The sequence below is a fragment of the Dermacentor variabilis genome, chromosome 8, assembly GCF_050947875.1.
Source record: "Dermacentor variabilis isolate Ectoservices chromosome 8, ASM5094787v1, whole genome shotgun sequence".
Classification (NCBI taxonomy): domain Eukaryota; kingdom Metazoa; phylum Arthropoda; class Arachnida; order Ixodida; family Ixodidae; genus Dermacentor; species Dermacentor variabilis.
The window spans coordinates 57,536,220-57,556,553 of record NC_134575.1 but is presented as its reverse complement, the minus strand read 5'-3'; the positions used below and the strand labels follow the sequence as shown (position 1 = coordinate 57,556,553).

General features: G+C 42.9%; 1 long non-coding RNA gene across 1 annotated transcript; it reads left to right on the top strand.

Annotated features, from left to right (window-relative positions):
- The first annotated feature begins 3,675 nt into the window (after positions 1 to 3,675).
- On the top strand, positions 3,676 to 19,323 carry LOC142591041 (uncharacterized). Its single transcript, XR_012830314.1, has 4 exons — positions 3,676 to 3,800; positions 13,215 to 13,241; positions 15,123 to 15,149; positions 19,250 to 19,323. It is a non-coding gene; the product is annotated as an uncharacterized LOC142591041 (long non-coding RNA).
- Positions 19,324 to 20,334: the final 1,011 nt, after the last annotated feature.

The window sequence follows — 20,334 nt, the reverse complement described above, 5'->3', positions numbered from 1 at the left end:
GCCATGTTGGGATACCGGCTAACAGAGCCGCTGATAGATGTGTATCGATGGCAGTGCAGAAAGACATAACAAACTCAACACTTCCTTATAAAGATAGTACTGTGCAATTACGAAAGCCTTAACGTCAAAATGGCCACACGAATGGGACCGTTTCGCCGACAACAAGCTACATCTCACTAACCCATAGTTGGTGAGTGGAAGTCATGTTATCATCAAGAGCGGTTCTTCGAAGTAGTTTTACGCCGACTACGCATTGGGCACACGCACCTCACACACAATTATTTACTTACAAAAGAAGACACACCAACATGTGGGAAATTCCAAGAACAACTAACAGGTTTGCATATATTACTCACGTGTACTCACATTGAAATACACAGACGAAACCTTTTGCACAACTTATATCTATTATACATACCTTTACACCCTGCTTTAATTTTAGGTGATGACCCTCTAGTCGCATTATTTGACGTGTGTAAATTTCTAGATGACGCTAGATTTTGACATAAAATGTTGATTATTAACATAGGCTGTTCTTTCCCAAACTGAATTTTAAAACACCTCGTGTTTGGCCCAGCATATCCTTAGCCGCTTTTGCGCCATTAAACCACATTTAACTAACAAATATAGTGAAATTTGTAAACGTTATTTCGGGAAGAACAGATCACCTTGCTGTCGTCACAATTGCGAAATCGAAAAGAACCAGACAAAGAAAGAGACCAGGACAATGGACCGACATGACAGAGGTCATTATGCCAGCGTATCAGGGAACATTCTTGATCATTTCTGCTTTTTCATTGTCTCTCAGATGATTGTGAGATTCAAGAATTGTGGGATAAGTCTAAATAAAAGCTCAACAAGCTTACCGATACCTACATTCCTACTATGAAATGCGGTAGACTTTAAAAGCGCGACAAACCATGGATGACTACGCGTACTTTAATGATAATTAGGAATAAAATGTACTTCAAACATCAAAGAACTAATAGCAATTGTCACTTTGAATGGTTACATGATACAGCCCATAAATATAAACAACATATGAAGGCTGCTAAAGTGGGCTGCAAAACTCGGCAGAGAAATAAAAAACGAATGCCAAGGCAATCTGCCAATACATGAAAGGCTACGGAGCAGATCCAGCGGGCATCACCAAAAGTGTATTTAATAATGAGAGGTTATTCGATGATATTTGTAAAGCTACTTGCCTAAATAATTTCTTTCGTTCAGTATATTTGCCAAAACATAGCTGTAGTCCTACAATCCGGGCAAGTTTCGTGCCTACTGTAAGATCAGTAGAGATAAATGTGAATGGAATCAGAGCGTTACAAAGCAAAATAAACGATAATAAGGAAAATTAACTAGACAGCATTTCTCGACGAAATCTAAAGCAATGTGCTGAGCCAATTTTCCTTTACCTCTAAATAACTGCACCAAATCTTTATCTTCGGGTGCCCTCCCGGATGACTGGAACATTGCACATCTCGTCTCTATTCGTAAAGGTGGGTCTAAAAAAGATGTAAATAGCTATAGGCCCATTTCAGTTGCGTTCACACCATGTAAATTATTATAACACATCTTATATAAAGAGATAAAAAGTCATTTATTTAAAAAAAGTAACTGGCTTCACAACAATATAGGTTCCTTAAGGGTGTATTTTGCATACCACAACTTATTAAATTTTATCATGACCTTGTATCTCATATCAACACTGGCGGGCAAACTGATTGCCTTTTCTTGGACTTTCAAAAGGCGTTTCATACCGTTTAACACTATTTGATTTTAAACTTCCAGCACTAGATATTGAACAGAGAGTTCAAACTTCGGTCGAAAATTATCTGTCGTTCCGCCGACAATGCATACTATAAAATGGCAAAAGATACAGTTTCGTAGATATCGCTTCGCGTGTCCTTTAGCGCTCAGTTTTTGGGCCACTTATATTTTTTATATATACAAATGACATTTGTTCAGGAATGTGTTTCAGTGTACGGTTGATGGCTGATGACTGTTTCATATAGTGAAAATTTGAAAAGAAGCTGCTGTTGCCCACTTACAAAGTAAGTTATGTGTTCTTGAACGGTTTCAGGGTGGGGAATGAACTTAAATACTGAAAATTATGGTTCATATTACTCGTACACATAAAAAACACAGGTTAGCCTGCGATTATGTCATAAGCAATAATATAATGAAGCGAAATTCACGTATAAATGCCTAGGTTTAATATTCGCAGTCGATTTTTAATAGAAAGCCGACGTTGATACAATAGTTTCTAAGGCCGACAGGAGCTAAAACATAGACAGTAAAATCTGATATAAGCGCCGCCTTGTGTAAAATTAACTGCTTACCTAGCATATGTTCGACCATTGCTCGAATATTCTTGTGCCATGAGGTACCCTTGCGAAAAACACCAAGGGATAAACTGGAAAAAGTCCAAAACAGAACAGCAACGTTTGTCATAAGCCGGTACTTGAGAACTGGCAGTTGCACCAATATAAAAAATGAAAAAGGATGGGAAATTCTTTCCTCTCGTACAAAAAAAATTGTGGCTAAAGCTCCTTTATCAAATATTTCATGTTAAAACCGGCATCCGGAAGGAAATATACTTACGCAGGTCTCCTTATATTTCTGTTCATATCGATAATTTTTTCAGGACATTAGAATATTGTACTAGAACTAGTATACAATAAATCATTTCTTGTTCGTTCCATTAGCAAATGGAATCGCCTGTCAAGTCAGCCAGTGTGCTGTGTCAATAAACATGTTTTTTTTTCGACATTGTAGCCCCCTGCTGTAGCGCCTTCGGGCTAAGCCGGGTAGTCATTGAACAAAAGACTAAATAATAAATTGTATCGCATGCGCTCTGCGACGAGTGTGTGTTGACGTGAGAGGCAGTGCGATGGGGAATCCTCTCGCCGCTGCTGCCTCTCTTAATTACACCAGCGTTCTGACAGTGACTGTGCGAATTCATTGAGGGAGATGTGAAGTACACCGGCGGGCACGCGCCCCGTGCTTAATAAATTATATTGCAAGCGAATGTTTCCAGAAGTTTGTATGGCTGGAAAACTGCTGACCCTACTGCGTACAGCTGTCTATTAAATTGCTACCACAATCAATGCTTTGCCCGCCAAAAAACTGTGACTTTTCCACGAGCCTATACTCTTCGAAGGTTTAACCGTCGAACAAAAATTATACTATATAACTGTATCAAGTGCACACCTCTCGTTGTAAGCCGTGTTCATTGCCTTTGAAATGCGAAGCAAAATGAAGCTTGTAGTACGCATTATCTATTTTTTTTTATTTTTTCATTTTGATAAAACGCGCGTATCTAGTAAACACAGAATAGAAATTGCTATAAAGCATTTGCCGGGGTCTTGCCATTCGACTAGAGATGTGTGACTACTGTAAGAAACTGAAAGTTGCTACACAAACATGCTGCCTATCTTTACGTGACAAACGAGCGTAATAATGAATCGTTTTTGTACCTGTAAAGAAACACAAAGAAAATAAATGGCACTCAGTGAACTACGACTGCATTAGAATTATTCAATTTCTAACAACATATGAAGTGCGTGTTTTTGTTACACATATGCTCTTTACTGTGCAGATTTCATTGGTGCACATAGGGCTTGTGTCTTTATGATGCAGTTCCTTCAGGCTTCGAGGGATGTATACCTGGTAAGAATTTCATCACAGGCACAGAAAAATGGTGAATGTATCTGCCTGAAGTCAAAATTCACGGTGAACGGACCTGAAGATACCGAAGTAGGACGCACGCTAGAGCGCTACTACTACGTCCGCTCGGCGTGAGTAAAATGTGAATTGTTTCAAATTAGTCGTTTTCTTACCACACATTGGGGACATCCCAAGATCACTTTCTCTATGAAATTGCACTGGTAACTTCGTTGTCCTTGCCTTCAAGTGAACATGGTACTTCAAATGCAACAATATGAAGCCCAACTGCATGCTCTCTGCATAAACCACAAATGTCTGGTTGTTCAAGTGATTGAGTTGATATGGCGCAAATGTACAGCTGTGGTTACGGGCAGCGAATATTTGTGCCGGCTTTCTAGTTCATATAACCTGAGGAATATCTCCTGAAATTTAACAGCCCAATCGATTTAATTACATTGGAAGATCTTCTTTTTATTCTCAATAGTTGGAAACTTTAGTTCTTCTATTACATACAGAGTGTTTGAGAAAATATTCTCTAGAAAGTTGTGAAAATTGTTAGGATAACGTATTAGTGTGATTTCCAGCCCACAACCAATGCAGCGGCATATCATGCACGAGTATAGGCCATTAATCTTATAAGAAAAAAAACACATAAGAAGGCTTAACATACGACAACAACGTCAGATATGTCTTCGATGGATTCATACATTACGATGGAGATTCTGCCCTTTATGTCATTGCCCAGCAGGGTAAATAAAATGCGGTGAATGTCTCCATCACAATTATTGCACAGTACCGCAAAGGAAGCTTTCTTAAGGTGTCTGGATTATTCGCTATCCAAAAAATTACGACAGAATCAATCCTACTATGACTATCGACACTAATGCGATTTGCTTTGAAGCACTGTAGTTAAAAAAATTATCATCCCCATTGAAGCAGACTATGTATGAGGCATGTATGAAGCAAGATTTCTCTCTCGTGCTTCCCCCAGTTTCCTTGTATATGCTCCCAAAGAGAGCAGAGTTCCACCTACCTTTTCCTTGAGCCATTCGCGCCACTCGTGGTCTAAAATGGTGTCAAATGCTCCGCCGCCTCCAGAGAAGCCATCTCTGTTCGGAAAATTTGATCTCATAGAAATGGCGATTCGCCAATTCGGTATCACGCGCGACATGACATGAATGACGCAACGTGGTACATATTTCATTCGCACAGGATATGTTATGATAATTACGACATACAGGACACGAGATTGTGATTGACCTGCGTGCCCGACATGAAATGCATGACATGCATGACAACACGCATGACATGACACGACCTGCATTACGTCATTGGTGCATTACGTCATGCAGGTCGTGCACGCAGGTCAATCAGGAGATCGTGATTAACCTGCCTGCACGACATGAAAAGCGGTGATGACGTACATCAAATAATTGACATGGCATGGATGACATGTCATTCATGTCATGCAATATGGCGATGGCATGTCATGAGAAGAGTGCCGTGCATCCATGACATCACGAATTACGTGACATTTGTGGCCCGACTGGCAACCATGCTGGGCATCATACGCTTTGAAATAAATGACGTGTCATGACATGCACTAAATGTAATGACATGAATTGACATGAATTGACATGAATGTGAGCTTACAATGAAATACATGTAACAGTTTTCAGAGGCCCAGTAACTTGTTTACGCTTAATATGGCTAGAACATTTACTGTTTTGAAATATCTTTCTCGAAAACTGCATCAGAAGATGCCACGCTCATACCATGGTCTGTTAGTAGCAGAATGAAAATTTCTGTAAGTGAACCATCAACGTAAACAGTGAGCGCGTTGAATCTGCGACTTTCACTTCCCTGCGGCCGCATTTACGTTCAGGATAGGCATGCGTGAAATTCTCACTATGTACGAAGTAGATTCACTGTTATTCGATGTCTGATCGCCAACGAAGTGCACACCACAAATTCTTGTGGCATCTTGATCGTTTTGTTTCAGTTCTGTTAGAGCTATAACGCAATTACGAAACTTCTAGGCACGTTTTAGAGGCGCGCGAAAGAAAGTGCATAGAAGTGCAGGATTATTATTATCATCATCATCAGCAGCAGCAGCCTGGTTACGACCACTGCACGGCAAAAGTATCTCCCATACTTCTCCAACTAACCCGGTCATGTGCTAATTGTGGCCTTGTTGTTTCTGCAAACTTCTTAATCTCATGCGCCAACTTAACTTTCTGCCGCCCCCTGCTACGCTTCCCTTCCCTTGGAATCCAGTCCGTAACCCTTAATGACCATCGGTTATCTTCCCTCATCATTACATGTCCGGCCCATGCCGATTTCTTTTTCTTGAATTCAACTAAGATTTGATTAACTCGCGTTTGTCCCCTCACCCAGTCTGCTCTGATCCGTTAACGTTACTCCCATCATTCATCTTTCCACAGATCATTGCGTCGCCCTCAATTTAAGTAGAACGCATTTTGTAAGCCTCCAAGTTTCTGCCCCGTACGTGAGTACTGGTAAGACACAGCTGTTATACACTTTTCTTTTGAGGGATAATGGCAACCTGCTGTTCATGATCTAAAAAGGCTGCCAAACGCACTCCAGCCCATTCTTATTCTTCCGATTATTTCAGTTTCATGATCCGGATCCGCGGTCACTACCTGCCCTAAGTAGATGTATTCTCTTAAACTTCCGATGCCTCGCTCCCTATCGTAAGCTGTTGTCTTCCGCGGATGTTATTGATTACTTTAGTTTTCTGCAGAATATTTTAGACCCAACCTTCTGCTTTTCCTCTCCAGGTCAGTGAGCATGCATTGGTCCGCTGAGTTACTAATCAAGGCAATATGATCAGCCAATCGCTAGTTACAGCAAGACCTGCCACCCTCTCGTTAATGCTATGGAATTCCTGTATATTTTTAGCTATATCCTTAACAACAAGGAATTTGACTGGTAGTTTTCGTCTCTCCGCTAAGCTCCGGTAGCACAGGACGTGCCTGCTTTTTAACCCTGCGTAGTCTTCGTTTGTCCTCTTATCTTCACTGAGCCCTATTATATGCCATTTACTGCCCTCTAATCCCTCCCATAGCACTGCTAGACTCGCCTCAGGAGGTAACGTTCTAGCGTTAAACGTTGGCACGTTCAGATTGCAATGGTGACGTGTGTGGACCCAGAGATTGTTAGTACCCTCTGCTGCGTCACAGGTTTGGCCGCAGCCATGGTCAGTTGCTTCGCAGCTGCTGGGGACTGAGGGCCTGGGTTTGATTGTTGTATTCATATAGGAGGTAATGGCCAATTACTGCACGAGGGTGGCCAATCCTGCTCTGCTGAGGGAGTGCATTACCGCTTCTCGTCACCGCGATCACGCCACAGTCTAGGCCTGTTTGTGCAAGTTTATCTACGTGCCGATTTCTTTTTTTTAATCCGGTGGAAAACTACGCGCTACCGGGATTCGAGCCACGGTCCTCTTGCATTTGAGGCGGATGCCCTACCTCTACGTCACCGCTGCACTTCTTGCACGACAGCACTGAGAAACCAAAAAAAAGTTACAGTGACGTTTCACTTCGTGAACGAGGGTGACGCGAAAGCGTATGGATACTATAGCGCACACGACGCTATCGGCCTTTTGTGCGCCTAAGACGCTCACACTCTGTGCATCACAGATCGCATTCAAGACTGGGCTCCCGCGCCCACAGCACACGCAGCAGCAGCCGGAGTAGAACGCCCTGTTATAAACATTTTCTTACTTTTTAAATTACCTATTATGGTGTCAGCGCGCACTTGCAAATTGCAGGTTGTCCACACTCGATGACCACGGATACTCGCTGTCAAAATGCTGGCATGTGGAATCGCGGCAGCAGCAGCGAGCGACGCGACGTCTGTAGGAGCCGCTTATTGGAGCTGCAAAATAGGAGCCGCCAGCCCACCTTGATCGTGCCCCCAAACCAGATCGCTTCAAGAAAAAATTGGAGGACGCTTAAGCTTCACCTTCAAGAGTGGAACGCGATAACGTTATCGCACCCCGTTCGCACCCCCACTCATTCGCTCGGCATGCTCTTGAGTCACACAAAAACGAAACTTGCACCGGAACAAGCGGAACGAAACAAAGAACTCAGTGTTTCGGAGGGAGAAACGATCTACGCGACCCAAACGTCGTGATCGGCATGGACAACCGGGACGCGACGCGCCATGATGACGACGGCGAAAAGCGGGCGAGTGGCACGCCTCCTGTCCGGGCTGCGCTCTGCAATGCGAGGAGGGGGTCTTCTGTGTTTGCCGCAAAATGGCTGTGCTTGCGTGCCAAGCGCAGAAGAAATGTAGCGGAAATGTACTTCGCTACTCGTTGAACTGCGACTTCTGTAATTTACATGCTCATAGTTATTGATATACACCACAGTATAACTTTCTATGGCACGTTTCTAAGGCAACACAGCATTTACTAGAGGCGCTTTTGTCCCGCTTTGAAGCATCGACCTCATAGCTGAGTGGTAGCGTCTCGTTCTCACTCTCCGGAGACCCTGGTTCGATTCCATCCCAACCCATCTTGCAAGTTGTTTTATTTATGAATTGCATTCCGCCGTTCTTCGCTCATGGCCAACGCCGCCGACGACACCGGCTTTTCTGCTACACTAGCTCCTTCACGCTATCACGTAAAAACACGCAAGCGACCACGCTCGGCCGAAGTACAACGCCATCACTCCGTCCATTCTCCCGGCGCCATGGTGCCGAGCGCGCGACGGAATATGGTGCATCTTATCTCCTTGCACACGCTACATTGAGGCGCCATCATCGGACTACCATAGCATGCTTTCACCAGCACACACAGCGTACGGCGTGATGTCTACGTTACTACGGGACAAACCCATCCCGTATACATCGCAAAGAAAACGAGTAGCAACTGCCAGCTCAACGCTCATCCGCCTGCCTTCCCTGCCTCCGTCTCCACTCCATCTCTAGTTCGCTCAGTGTTACGTACACATTCCTGTAGGTGGCGGTAATTTGCCGCTCTTTCGTGCTATCCCCGGCATAGGACTTCCTTCACCTTCAGACGCTTACCTCGTTCGCATGCTTGGCTGCCTGAGACAAATACCACCCAGTTGAAGAGCTGGCAAGTTATGCTTGTGCATGAAAATAGTTTCCGGGGGAGAGTCAAAATAATTGTTCGAGCATCCAAAAGAGTGCGAGACATTCTGAAGCCGTGAATTTAGTGCGCACACTGCTTCGCTATGCGTTCACTGGAACAACATAAGATACCTTTCGCGCCGCCCAGCCCGTCGGCACCGCCGTCTTACACACTCCGGTGCTCTTCGTTTGGCACCAGCGCGCCCGATGAGTATCTTCACCGCATATTTCTGGAACAAAATGACTGCCGTATGTGCATCGCTCCTCCATTTGGAAGCATACACAAGAACAATATTCCCACTTATGTTGCCTCAATTTGCGCCTCCTCCCAGGTTTGTTTAGGGTAGGGAAATTTTTTGAAAGGGTGCATGCGGATGAAACCGCTGCACTACTAGTTTTCCCGGCACGATCCGCCAATTTCCATCTCACTTCCGACCACCACGTTAAAAGTGCGTGGTTAATCCCCATCGCACGCCTCGCGAGCCATGTTATGACTTTCACAAAACGAAGGGGTGCTGCGTACTGCAGTATTCCATGTACCCGTTTTCTTTTCCAGATATATTTTTAAACGAGCAATACATCCTTCAATTTCTTTACGCATGCAGTAAAGAACATTCGACAGAACTCATCTTGCGATGACTATCGACAGTAACAGTGGCGTAGCCAGAAATTTCTTTTGGGGGGAGGGATCACGTTAAAGGTCGGCCTCCTGCTTATAAAACTGTCGAGGCGACAAATACATGAATAGTAACTGCATTGCCATTGCCACAGATGGTGCAGAGGCGTTATGAACACTACGCAATGTCCAGAAAAGTGAGAGAGAGGGAGAGAACAACTTTATTGAACATGCCTGCAGAATCCAGAAAAGTTAAGTATTTTTTTGTCACAAATGAGTCGACTCGTATGTCTAAAATTCATCATCATCATCTTCAGCCTGGTTACGCCCACTGAATGGTAAACGCCTCTCCGATACTTCTCCAAGCACCCCGGTCATGTACTAATTGTGGCCATGTTTTCCCTGCAAACTCCGTAATCTCATCCGCCCACCTAACTTTTCTGGTCGGTTTCGATCAGAGAGCAAACGGGTATAGCTGGTTTTCTAATTGATATTAAGAGAAAAAAATGGAGCTCGGCGGGTCATGTAATGCGCGGGTTAGTCAACCGATGGACGATTACGCTTACAGGATGGGTGCCAAGAGAAGGAATGTGCATTCGAGGGCGGCAGAAATCTAGGTGGGGCGTTGAAATCAGGAAATCCGCGGGCGCTAGTTGGAATCGGTTGTTGCAGGACCGGGGTAAATGGATATCGCAAGGAGTGGCCTTTGTCCTGCAGTGGACATAAACTAGGGTGATGATGATGATCGTAATAGAATTGGCACCAATAAAGAAAACAAGATGATTATGAACGTGACAAACGAATGGAGTGTACCCATGAAAAGAAACCATTGCAATCTTAAACAGGTACGCGAAGTATCAAAAATGCTGCCTTCCGTTTTAATGTATGATATTCTACTGCGGATGTATTTTTTTACCATACAGAATGAACGAAGAACGTGGCAGATACCGTAGTTGTAGCCCATCAGCTAGAACATCCAGCGGCGGCTGATATTCGTGTGGGAAATCTAAATGCATAATTAAAAAATTATCAATCGTTTAATAGTTAACTTTTCAATAACTGTCCTTAGGGCAGATATCGCAATCTAGCTACTGTAGCTGGTGAGTTTTCAAGGCGTATTCACTTGGATCAACTTTTAATGACCGCGCGGGTTTCGATATATGCGCAGTGAAATGCAGTATGGTTGCACTTACTTTGTTATCGAACTGTTGGTTTTAGTATTAAATCACCAATTAGCTGGAACGCCTCTATATTTTGTCGCAAACAAGGGGAATGAGGATGTCAAAACTCGTGTCATCCTCACAGTTTGTTCAAAGTGGATACGGCCATGCGAATTCACTGGCTACGATTCATAAACTGCAGTATGTGCGTGTCAAAAAAATTTACAGGGACTCTTAAGATCTCTCTTAATAGGTGGACGGGGAAAGCCTACTCGCTCATTAGTAAGCATGATTACTCATTTGTAATAAATTGTAGTCGTTAAAATTCATCGTTAGGCATAGTGGTCATGCCGTAGTCATTAGTAGTCATTACAGGTCATTTCAGTTATTATTAGTCGTTACTGTTCATTACTAAGCGCTTTAGCTATTTGTAGTGAATTGTAGTAGCTACGAGTGGTCGTTAAACATATTGTTCATTTTGTAGTTATTACAAATCGTTACAAGTCATTTCAGTCATTATTTGTCATTCCTGGTCACTAGTAAGCATTTTAGTCACTTGTAATCAACTGTGATCATTACAAGCCATCTTTAGATGTATTGGCCACTTCGTAACCATTAGTAGTCATTACAAGTCATTAGTAGTTATTTTAGTCATTACTACACATTACTAGAAATTTCTCGTAATTTCTAATCAATTGTGGTAATTAGCAGCCGTCGTTAAACTTGTTGGTGATTTCGGAGTCACTAGCAGCCATTACAAGTCATTAGTAGACATTATTATTCATTACTAGTCAGCATTAGCCTCTACAAAGCTTTGTTATAACGTTATCATCCAAAAATTGTCACTCAATGATTTTTCATTACTTAACCTGTGTTTAATCTGTGTTCATATGGCATGATGACGCTTCGGCTGAAACTACGGCGGTGAGGTCTGCTGACAAATTTCACCATCAGCCTAGAGTGTAATCAATAACAAGATATTGTTGAATTATTGGGTATTAGTCGATTAGAGATTAGAGCCACCGTAGTCCTCCATAAAGCAAGCAACAAAATCCCAATAAAGAAAGGCGTCAGGCAGGGAGATACGATATCTCCAATGCTATTCACAGCGTGTTTACAGGAGGTATTCAGAGACCTGGATTGGGAAGAATTGGGGATAAAAGTTGATGGAGAATACCTTAGTAACTTGCGATTCGCTGATGATATTGCCTTGCTTAGTAACTCAGGGGACCAATTGCAATGCATGCTCACTGACCTGGAGAGGCAAAGCAGAAGAGTGGGTCTAAAAATTAATCTGCAGAAAACTAAAGTAATGCTTAACAGTCTCGGAAGAGAACAGCAATTTACAATAGGCAGCGAGGCACTGGAAGTCGTAAGGGAATACATCTACTTAGGGCAGGCAGTGACGGCGGATCCGGATCATGAGACGGAAATAATCAGAAGAATAAGAATGGGCTGGGGTGCGTTTGGCAGGCATTCTCAGATCATGACCAGCAGCTTGCCATTATCCCTCAAGAGAAAAGTATATAATAGCTGTGTCTTACCAGTACTCACCTACGGGGCAGAAACCTGGAGGCTTACGAAAAGGGTTCTACTCAAATTGAGGACGACGCAACGAGCTATGGAAAGAAGAATGATAGGTGTAACGTTAAGGGATAAGAAAAGAGCAGATTGGGTGAGGGAACAAACACGAGTTAATGACACCTTAGTCGAAATCAAGAAAAAGAAATGGGCATGGGCAGGACATGTAATGAGGAGGGAAGATAACCGATGGTCATTAAGGGTTACGGACTGGATCCCGGGAAGGGAAGCGTAGCATGGGGCGGCAGAAAGTTAGGTGGGCGGATGAGATTAAGAAGTTTGCAGGCATGGCATGGCCACAATTAGTACATGACCGGGGTTGTTGGAGAAGTATGGGAGAGGCCTTTGCCCTGTAGTGGGCATAACCAGGCTGATGATGATGATGATGATGATGATGATGTCGATTATTGAGCTGTATAACTGCTGTGTCTTACCGGTACTCACGTACGCGGTAGAAACCTGGAGGCTTACGAAAAGGATTCTACTTAAATTGAGGACGTCGCAACGAGCTATGGAAAGAAGAATGATAGGTGTAACGTTAAAGGATAAGAAAACAGCAGGTTGGGTTAGGGAACAAATGCGAGGTAATGACATCTTAGTTCAAATCAAGAAAAAGAAATGGGCAAGGGCAGGATATCTAATGAGGAAGGGAGATAACCGATAGTCATTAAGGGTTACGGACTGGATTCCAGGGGAAGAGAAGCATAGGAGGGGACGGCAGAAAGTTAAGTGGGCGGATGAGATAAAGAAGTTTGCAGGAACAACATGGCCACAATTAGTACATGACCGGGTTAGTTGGAGAAGTGTGGGAGAGGCCTTTGCCCTGCAGTGGACGTAACCGGGCTGCTGCTGCTGCTGATGATGATGATGATGAGTCGATTATACATTTTAGTTTCTCACGTAAATTGTGTCTACCTTTTTGGTAATCCAGCTCAATGACTAGAATTCCGCTAGCAGCCACAGGTTATTCTTAAAAATTCAGTACGACCTAAAAAAGGCACCCTTTATGTGATTACATTCTGCTTCTAGTCACTTATAAAATATATATATCTTGCTTTCATTCACAGAGCTGCTCATGGATCTAACGCGGCAGTGTACGTATTGTTCATTTCTTTCTAGTCCTTATAAATATTTGGTCATGTTCGAATGCCATAGAAAGCAAGACGTCACGGCGTCATTCCACGCCAACTGTACCAATCTTGGCGCTCCACTAATACCAATTTCTCTCCAAAACATCAATAAAGATCGCACCAATATAAGCATTAGCTGTATTGCATTTGCCGAATATATTCCCAGCAGAAAACAAAAACAAATTTGGGTGCGTTAGAGGCATTTGAATTTTACCAAACGATGGAAAGCCAGGTGTGAAACAGGATCTTCCAAAAATCGCCTGGCGACTGAATTCTTTCAAGGTTTTTCTTTTCGCGTTGTCTCGACACTTCTAGTGTCTAGTGTCTAGTGTCTCACGAAATACTTTTTCTTATTTATTGTTAAGACAGAGGCAAAAGGGCCCCAATTTTAGCTTATTTCAGAATTTTTTCCCCGAATATCTTTACAGAAGGAGTCTTGGGATTACTGTCCTAAAAGTTCCCCTAAAGGCACTATAATCCAAAATTTTATTGTTGCCTCTGTGCTCTGTACGGGTCCTAAAATCAAAGCGCAAATTTGGCACAAATGCTATTTTGGCCTTTATTAGACTTCGGTAGGGGGAATAACAAGAATATAGTGAAGCATAACTATTCTCGCGAGAAAAATTTTAACCAAGGTAAACTACGTCATTAAAGAGCGAAAAAAAAAGTTTATTTGAGTCTCATCATTTTAATATTCTCGCTCGCGCATGGATGTCACCTGATATAACTTGGCGCGAAATTGAAACCAGGATTGTACAGGTGGTGGTTTGTTGGAGAAAAATAAATGCCGTAATCACCAGAAGTTCGTAAGAATTTTTGCGTACCTAAGGCATACAGCTCGTTGGCGTATATGCCCACCTAAGGTCAGGCACGTACCCAGGATATTTTTTTTTTGGGGGGGGGGGGCATGCCAAGGTAACATTTCTGTTCAAATTAGGGGGGGTTGCATCTTTAGAAGTACACATTTGCATAACGCCCAATTTTCGCCATAAGGACGCGTAAACCCGCAAAAGAGAAATGAAATAAGGTGTATCTTGCCGTTACGCCTGTGAGATACACCGCTCCATTACATGGCGAACAAGAAACCGCGTCAAATGGACTCGGGCAGAAAAGAAGCGTAAAATAGAGATTACTATAGTAGAATACAACTTAACAGAACTGCAGTTGGAAATCAAGGCACACGGACCGAGCGGGGTTGTATTACTCTACCACCCAATCCCAGGAGCAAACAAAATCATCGTCATGCGGCCTTTTGAAAGTGGAGGTTGTACTTGATCCATAGCAAAAAGTATGCTTTTCAGTTTTGTACGCTTTTCTACATACTTATGATACACCACGTTAGTGTGTTACTAACGTGCAAAAGTACGCCAAAATAGCGTTTTTTCCCAAAGTCATTCTTTTATTTGAAATCCTGTGCTCAGCGCATTGCGCCTTGATAATAAGGATTGAAAAAAAAATGAAAGGTATTTGTGAAGCGGACTATACTGAAACCACAATGTTGAGACAATGCTGAAATGCAGCCTTAAAGAATGGCCGAAAAGATCCATTTTTGGCAAACGTTTCTTTCACATCTGGTTTTCCACGCTCACGAAAATTCAAGTGACTCTCACGGACACAAAATAATTTTTCTGCTCAATATATTCTGGGAAGCTACGGTACATGTAATGTACAGGTAAGTGTCACTTTTGTAATATTTTAGGCAGTTGGTTGTTACTAAAGCGCCATGATTGGGACGATTGGCGTGGAATGACGCCGCATTGAAATAAAGTTATTTAGGAGTTTTTGCTTTGACAATGCGGCGTTGAATAACGACACTCATCACTTGTATTTTCCTCTCTGATTTAGACCTTATTCTCAAAGGCTAATCAGTAAGTACGTAAACATTAAAATAAACTTTTTGTCATTACCTCACTATCAAAAGAGCAACGATTTGTTACGAATTTCAGTATTTTATCGATGTACATGAGCGACCTAGGTAGTATTTGAGTTTAAGCAGAGAGAAAGAGATACATCTATGAGAGGAAAGGCAGGCAGGTCAACCAGACGAGCGTCCACTTTGCTACCCTACACTGGGGGTTAGGGAAAGGGGGCACAGAAAGAAAAAAGAAAGAGTCCTCACTGCATGTACAGCGAAGCGACGTGACACCAAAGTCGCAAAGCTGCTGATCTATGTTTAAGCAATTTTAGATTACCCAAGGGCCATAGCGGGCTTTGTGCGTATAGGAGGCTGCGAGTGAGTTAAGAAGCTTATTTGAGGCTTGCTAGCACAGGATTAAGAGAATACAGCACTTCCACTACACTTCACCCTGACGTCATATGCAGCTAGAAGAACGCTGCACGAAAGGTATTTATTAGTCACCAACGCTTCAGAACCACTTACCGGCCGTCTTTAGGCAATTTATTGGGAGTCGGCGCTGTCGACTCTACCGTGGTGCGCTGTATGGTTTACTGTGCCTGGGCTCCGGCCCTGTCATGGGTTATGGCCCCGATGGTGGCTTCTACGGTGGCTTCAACTGTGGCTTTAGCTGTGGCACCAGCTAGGGCGCAGCTGTGGCTTCGGTTGTTGCTTCCTGGTTCTGAACTTAAAAAAATATGTTATTCTAGGAATACAAAGATATGCTCATAAACTATCCAGACGAGCATTATGAGAGAACTTGATGTCAGTGAGATCAGCCTATAGGTACGTAAGTGTTGGTTGTTGCCAGATATAAATGCATGAGGTACATTGACTTGTTTCAAGGACTAGGAACAATCTTTTGAGCATTGAACCAAAGCTGCAAGATATTGAGAAACCTACGCGAATATCGGGCCAAAAAGGCAACAGTGATTGCATCAGGACCCGCTTCTTTCTTAGTTTCCAGGTTTAAAGCAAAGTTGGAAATTACATCCACGCTCATTGCGCAAGTAACAGGGTGAATAGGGTTAACGTTTATGAAGTTTAAAAGCAAATATTTGTCCCCCCCAAAAAAGTGAGTCGGCAAGGTGCGCTGCAGTGACCATATGATGGTAAGAACACTAATTAACCTAGACTTGAGGCGGGAACGGAAGAAACTGGTACATAAGAAGCCGATCAATGAGTTAGCGGTAAGAGGGAAAATAGAGAAATTCCGGATCAAGTACCAGAAGAGGTATTAGGCTCTCACTCAGGAAAAGGACCTTCGTGCTGAAGATAGGAACGGCAATCTTATAGGCATCATTAAGGAGTAGGCAATTGAAGTCCGTGGTAACTCCCGTTAGACAGGATGCCAGTAAGCTATCGCAGGAGATGAAAAATCTGATAAAGAAACGCCAATATATGAAAGCCTCTAGCCCTACAGCTAGAATAGAACTGGCAGAGCTTTCCAAGTTAATCAACAAGCGTGAGACAGCTGACATAAGGAATTAAAACATGGATAGAATTGAACATGCTCTCAGGAACGAAGGAAGCCTAAAGGCAGTGAAAAAGAAACAAGGAATAGGCAATAATCAGATGTATGCGTTAAGAGACAAAGTCGGCAATATCATTACTAATATGGATAAGAATTCAAGTGCCTGAGGAGTTCTATAGAGATTTATACAGTACCAATAGCACCCACGACGATAGTGGAAGAGAGAATAGTTTAGACGAATTTGAAATCGCACAAGTAACGCCAAAAGAAGTAAAGAAAGCTTTGGGAGCTATGCAAAGGGGGAAGTCAGCTCGGGAGGATCAGGTAACAGCAGATTTGTTGAAGAATGGTGGGCAGATTGATCTGGAGAAACTGGCCATCCTGTATACGCAATGCCTCATGACCTCGAGCATACCGGAATCTTGGAAGAACGGTAACATAATCCTAATCCATAAGAAAGGGGACGCCAAAGACTTGAAAAATTATATATATATATATATATATATATATATATATATATATATATATATATATATATATATATATATATATATATATATATAGCTTTCATTGATTACGAGAAAGCGTTTGATTAATTCGAAACCTCAACACTCATGGAGGCATCCTGGAATCAGGGTGTTGACGAGCCGTATGTAAAAATACTGAAAGATATCTATAGCGGCTCCACAGCCACCGTAGTCCTCCACAAAGAAAGCAACAAAATCCCAATAAAGAAAGGCGTCAGACAGGGAGATACGATCTCTCCAATGCTATTCACAGCATGTTTACAGGAGGTATTCAGAGACCTGGATTGGGAAGAATTTGGGATAAGAGTGAATGGAGAATACCTTAGTAACTTGCGATTCGCTGATGATATTGCCTTGCTTAGTAACTCAGGGGGCCAATTGCAATCTATGCTCACTGACCTGGAGAGGCAACGCAGAAGGGTGGGTCTAAAAATTAACCTGCCGAAAACTAAAATAATGTTTAACAGTCTCGGAAGAGAACTGCAGTTTACGATAGGTAGCGAGGCACTGGAAGTGGTAAGGGAATACATCTACTTAGGGCACGTAGTGACCCCGAATCTTGATCATGAGACTGAAATAAACAGAATAATAGGAATGGGCTGGGGCGTGCTTGCCGGGCATTCTCAGATCATGAACAGCAGATTGATATTATCCCTCAAGTGAAAGTGTATAACAGCAGTGTCTTACCAGTACTCATGTACGGGGCATAAATCTGGAGGCTTACGAACAGGGTTCCACTTAAATTGAGGACGACGCAACGAGTTATGAAAAGAACAATGATGGGTGTAAGTGTAAGGGATAAGAAAAGAGCAGATTGGGTGAGAGAACAAAGGCTAGTTAATGACATCTTAGTTGAAATCGAGAAAAAGAAATCGGCATGGGCAGCACATAACCGATGGTTATTAAGGGCTAAGGACTTGATTTCAAGGGAAGAGAAGCGCAGCAGGGGGCGGAAGAAAGTTATATGCGTGGATGAGAATAAAAGTTTGCAGGGACAACATGGCCACAATTATTACATGAGTGGGGTAGTTGGAGAAGCATGGGAGATGCGTTTGCCCTGCAGTGGGCATAACCCGGCTGATGATGATGAAAAAAGTGAGGGGTATTACTCAGTAGACGATACAAATTTCAGCAGTCAATAACAGTAGCGCCAGCCATAATGAGAAAAGCGTTTCCAGAGGCAACAGGCAAGGAAGAGTCCGAGGAATTAGGAGGGCCGCTGTTTATTAACTACGGTAAGTAGAAAGTGAATAAAGAGTTTTACGGCGGAAGATGTTTACTGGCGAGTTCCGGCTTGAAGCTGAAACGAGCCGCATCACCATTTCCTTGGAACGTTTCAACTTTCTGAACATGTGAGTGCGATGGTTCCAGTGTACAATTTCACGTTTACATACGAGGAATGCTTAAAAATTTCATTTTGTAAAATCATAAAAAGTTGCATGCATGGTTTAACAATGTTATTGAAGAGAAGAACCTGCTATTCATTACACCAGCGATGCAGAGAATACTATGAGTGTCGAAACGATCTAGTTGTGAGTCAGAAAAAGAACCCTTACACTTGTGACTGTAGTAGTAAAACGTAAAAAAAAATTTTAAGTGTAGCTTTCCAACGGGGCAAGGAAGGAGACAGAAAACAGAACTATGCTAAGACACAGACCGTTATTTTGCAATCAAATCTAGTCTCGACAAGAATGAAAGCTAGCAACATTTCGCCAAGAAGGACATGCTGCCGCGCGTTGCCCTACACAATTTGGGCAGGACCCAAACAGAGGAAAGACTAACCAGCTCTGTGCAATTAATTGTATATGGTTTTCTTTTTTTCTTATTTACAATTTTTCCTCGTTTCTACTTTTGCGAGGCACTCATGTAAGTCATTGCAAAGCGATGTAACAGCTAGTTTCGCTTCTTTCTGTTTTTTCGCACTTTTTCCTCTCAGATATGCCACAGCCCAGCCATAGACTGCCCTAATTGTAAATAAATATAATAATTCAATAAAGCAATATGAAAGTATTTAAGAGCACAATAAATGAGAAAAAAATAAAAAAATGTAAATAACAGCATGTGCTTGCAATTTCAGAATACAATACGCTAGATTCACAGTGATCACCAATGACAGTCAGTCAGTTATCATTGTTGACTACGAACAACTAGGTAAGCATTTGTTCCTAACCAAGCTTTACTCAAACTAAATAGCATTCTTTTTAACTTCATTTAATTTCTCTTTCTAGTCCAAACATTATTAGTACGAGCAGTTACATTAATAAATTACGGGAACTCTTGCGCTAATGACAAATTAATTACACGATATGCATGCATATAAGCAAATGATATTAATTAATCAAATTTTTATTTAATTTATTTATTTGTTACCTGCATCGCCCCGTAGGGCATTGCAGCAAGGAGGTTCCAAACTTGAATGAATACATCAACAAATTATTTCAAAGCGTGGAAAAAAGCATAATTTTCTGTGATATTGTTACGCATATTGGCACGCATAATGTTGTCAATGACTTTGGCTAAGAACGTACGGCCACAGTCTGTTAGCAAATGACGCGGAGCACCATGAATCAAAATGATATCATGCAGGAGAAAGTCTGCAACATCAGTTGCGCAACTGGTCGGAAGAGCGCGGGTTACGGCGTAGCGGGTCGCGTAGTCAGGCGCGACTGCAACCCACTTGTTTCCTGATGTAGATTCCGGAATTGGGCCGAGAAGGTCTAAGCCGACACGATGGAAGGGCTCGGGAAAATGTCGAGCGCCTGCTGGTAACCAGCCGGGAGCTGGGAAGGCTTCATGCGACGTTGGCAAAGTTCACAAGCAGCTACGTAACGCCGTACGGAACGGGCAAGGTCCGGCCAGAAAAAACGGCGACGTACACGGTCATAGGTTCGAGATACGCTGAGGTGTCCTGCCGTTGGTGCGGCGTGAAGCTCTTGTAGAACGGTTGAGCGGAGGTGTTTAGGTATGACAAGTAGGAACTCAGAGCCGTCCGGATGATGGCTACGACGGTACAGAGTACCGTCGCGGAGGAGGAAGAGGCGTAGAGTGGCGTCGGCCGGAGAGTGTTCAAAACAGTCGATGAGTGCTCTGATGTAGGTGTCACGACGTTGCTCATCGGCGAAATGAAGCAGCTGCGACACAGGGAATACACAAGCAGCACTG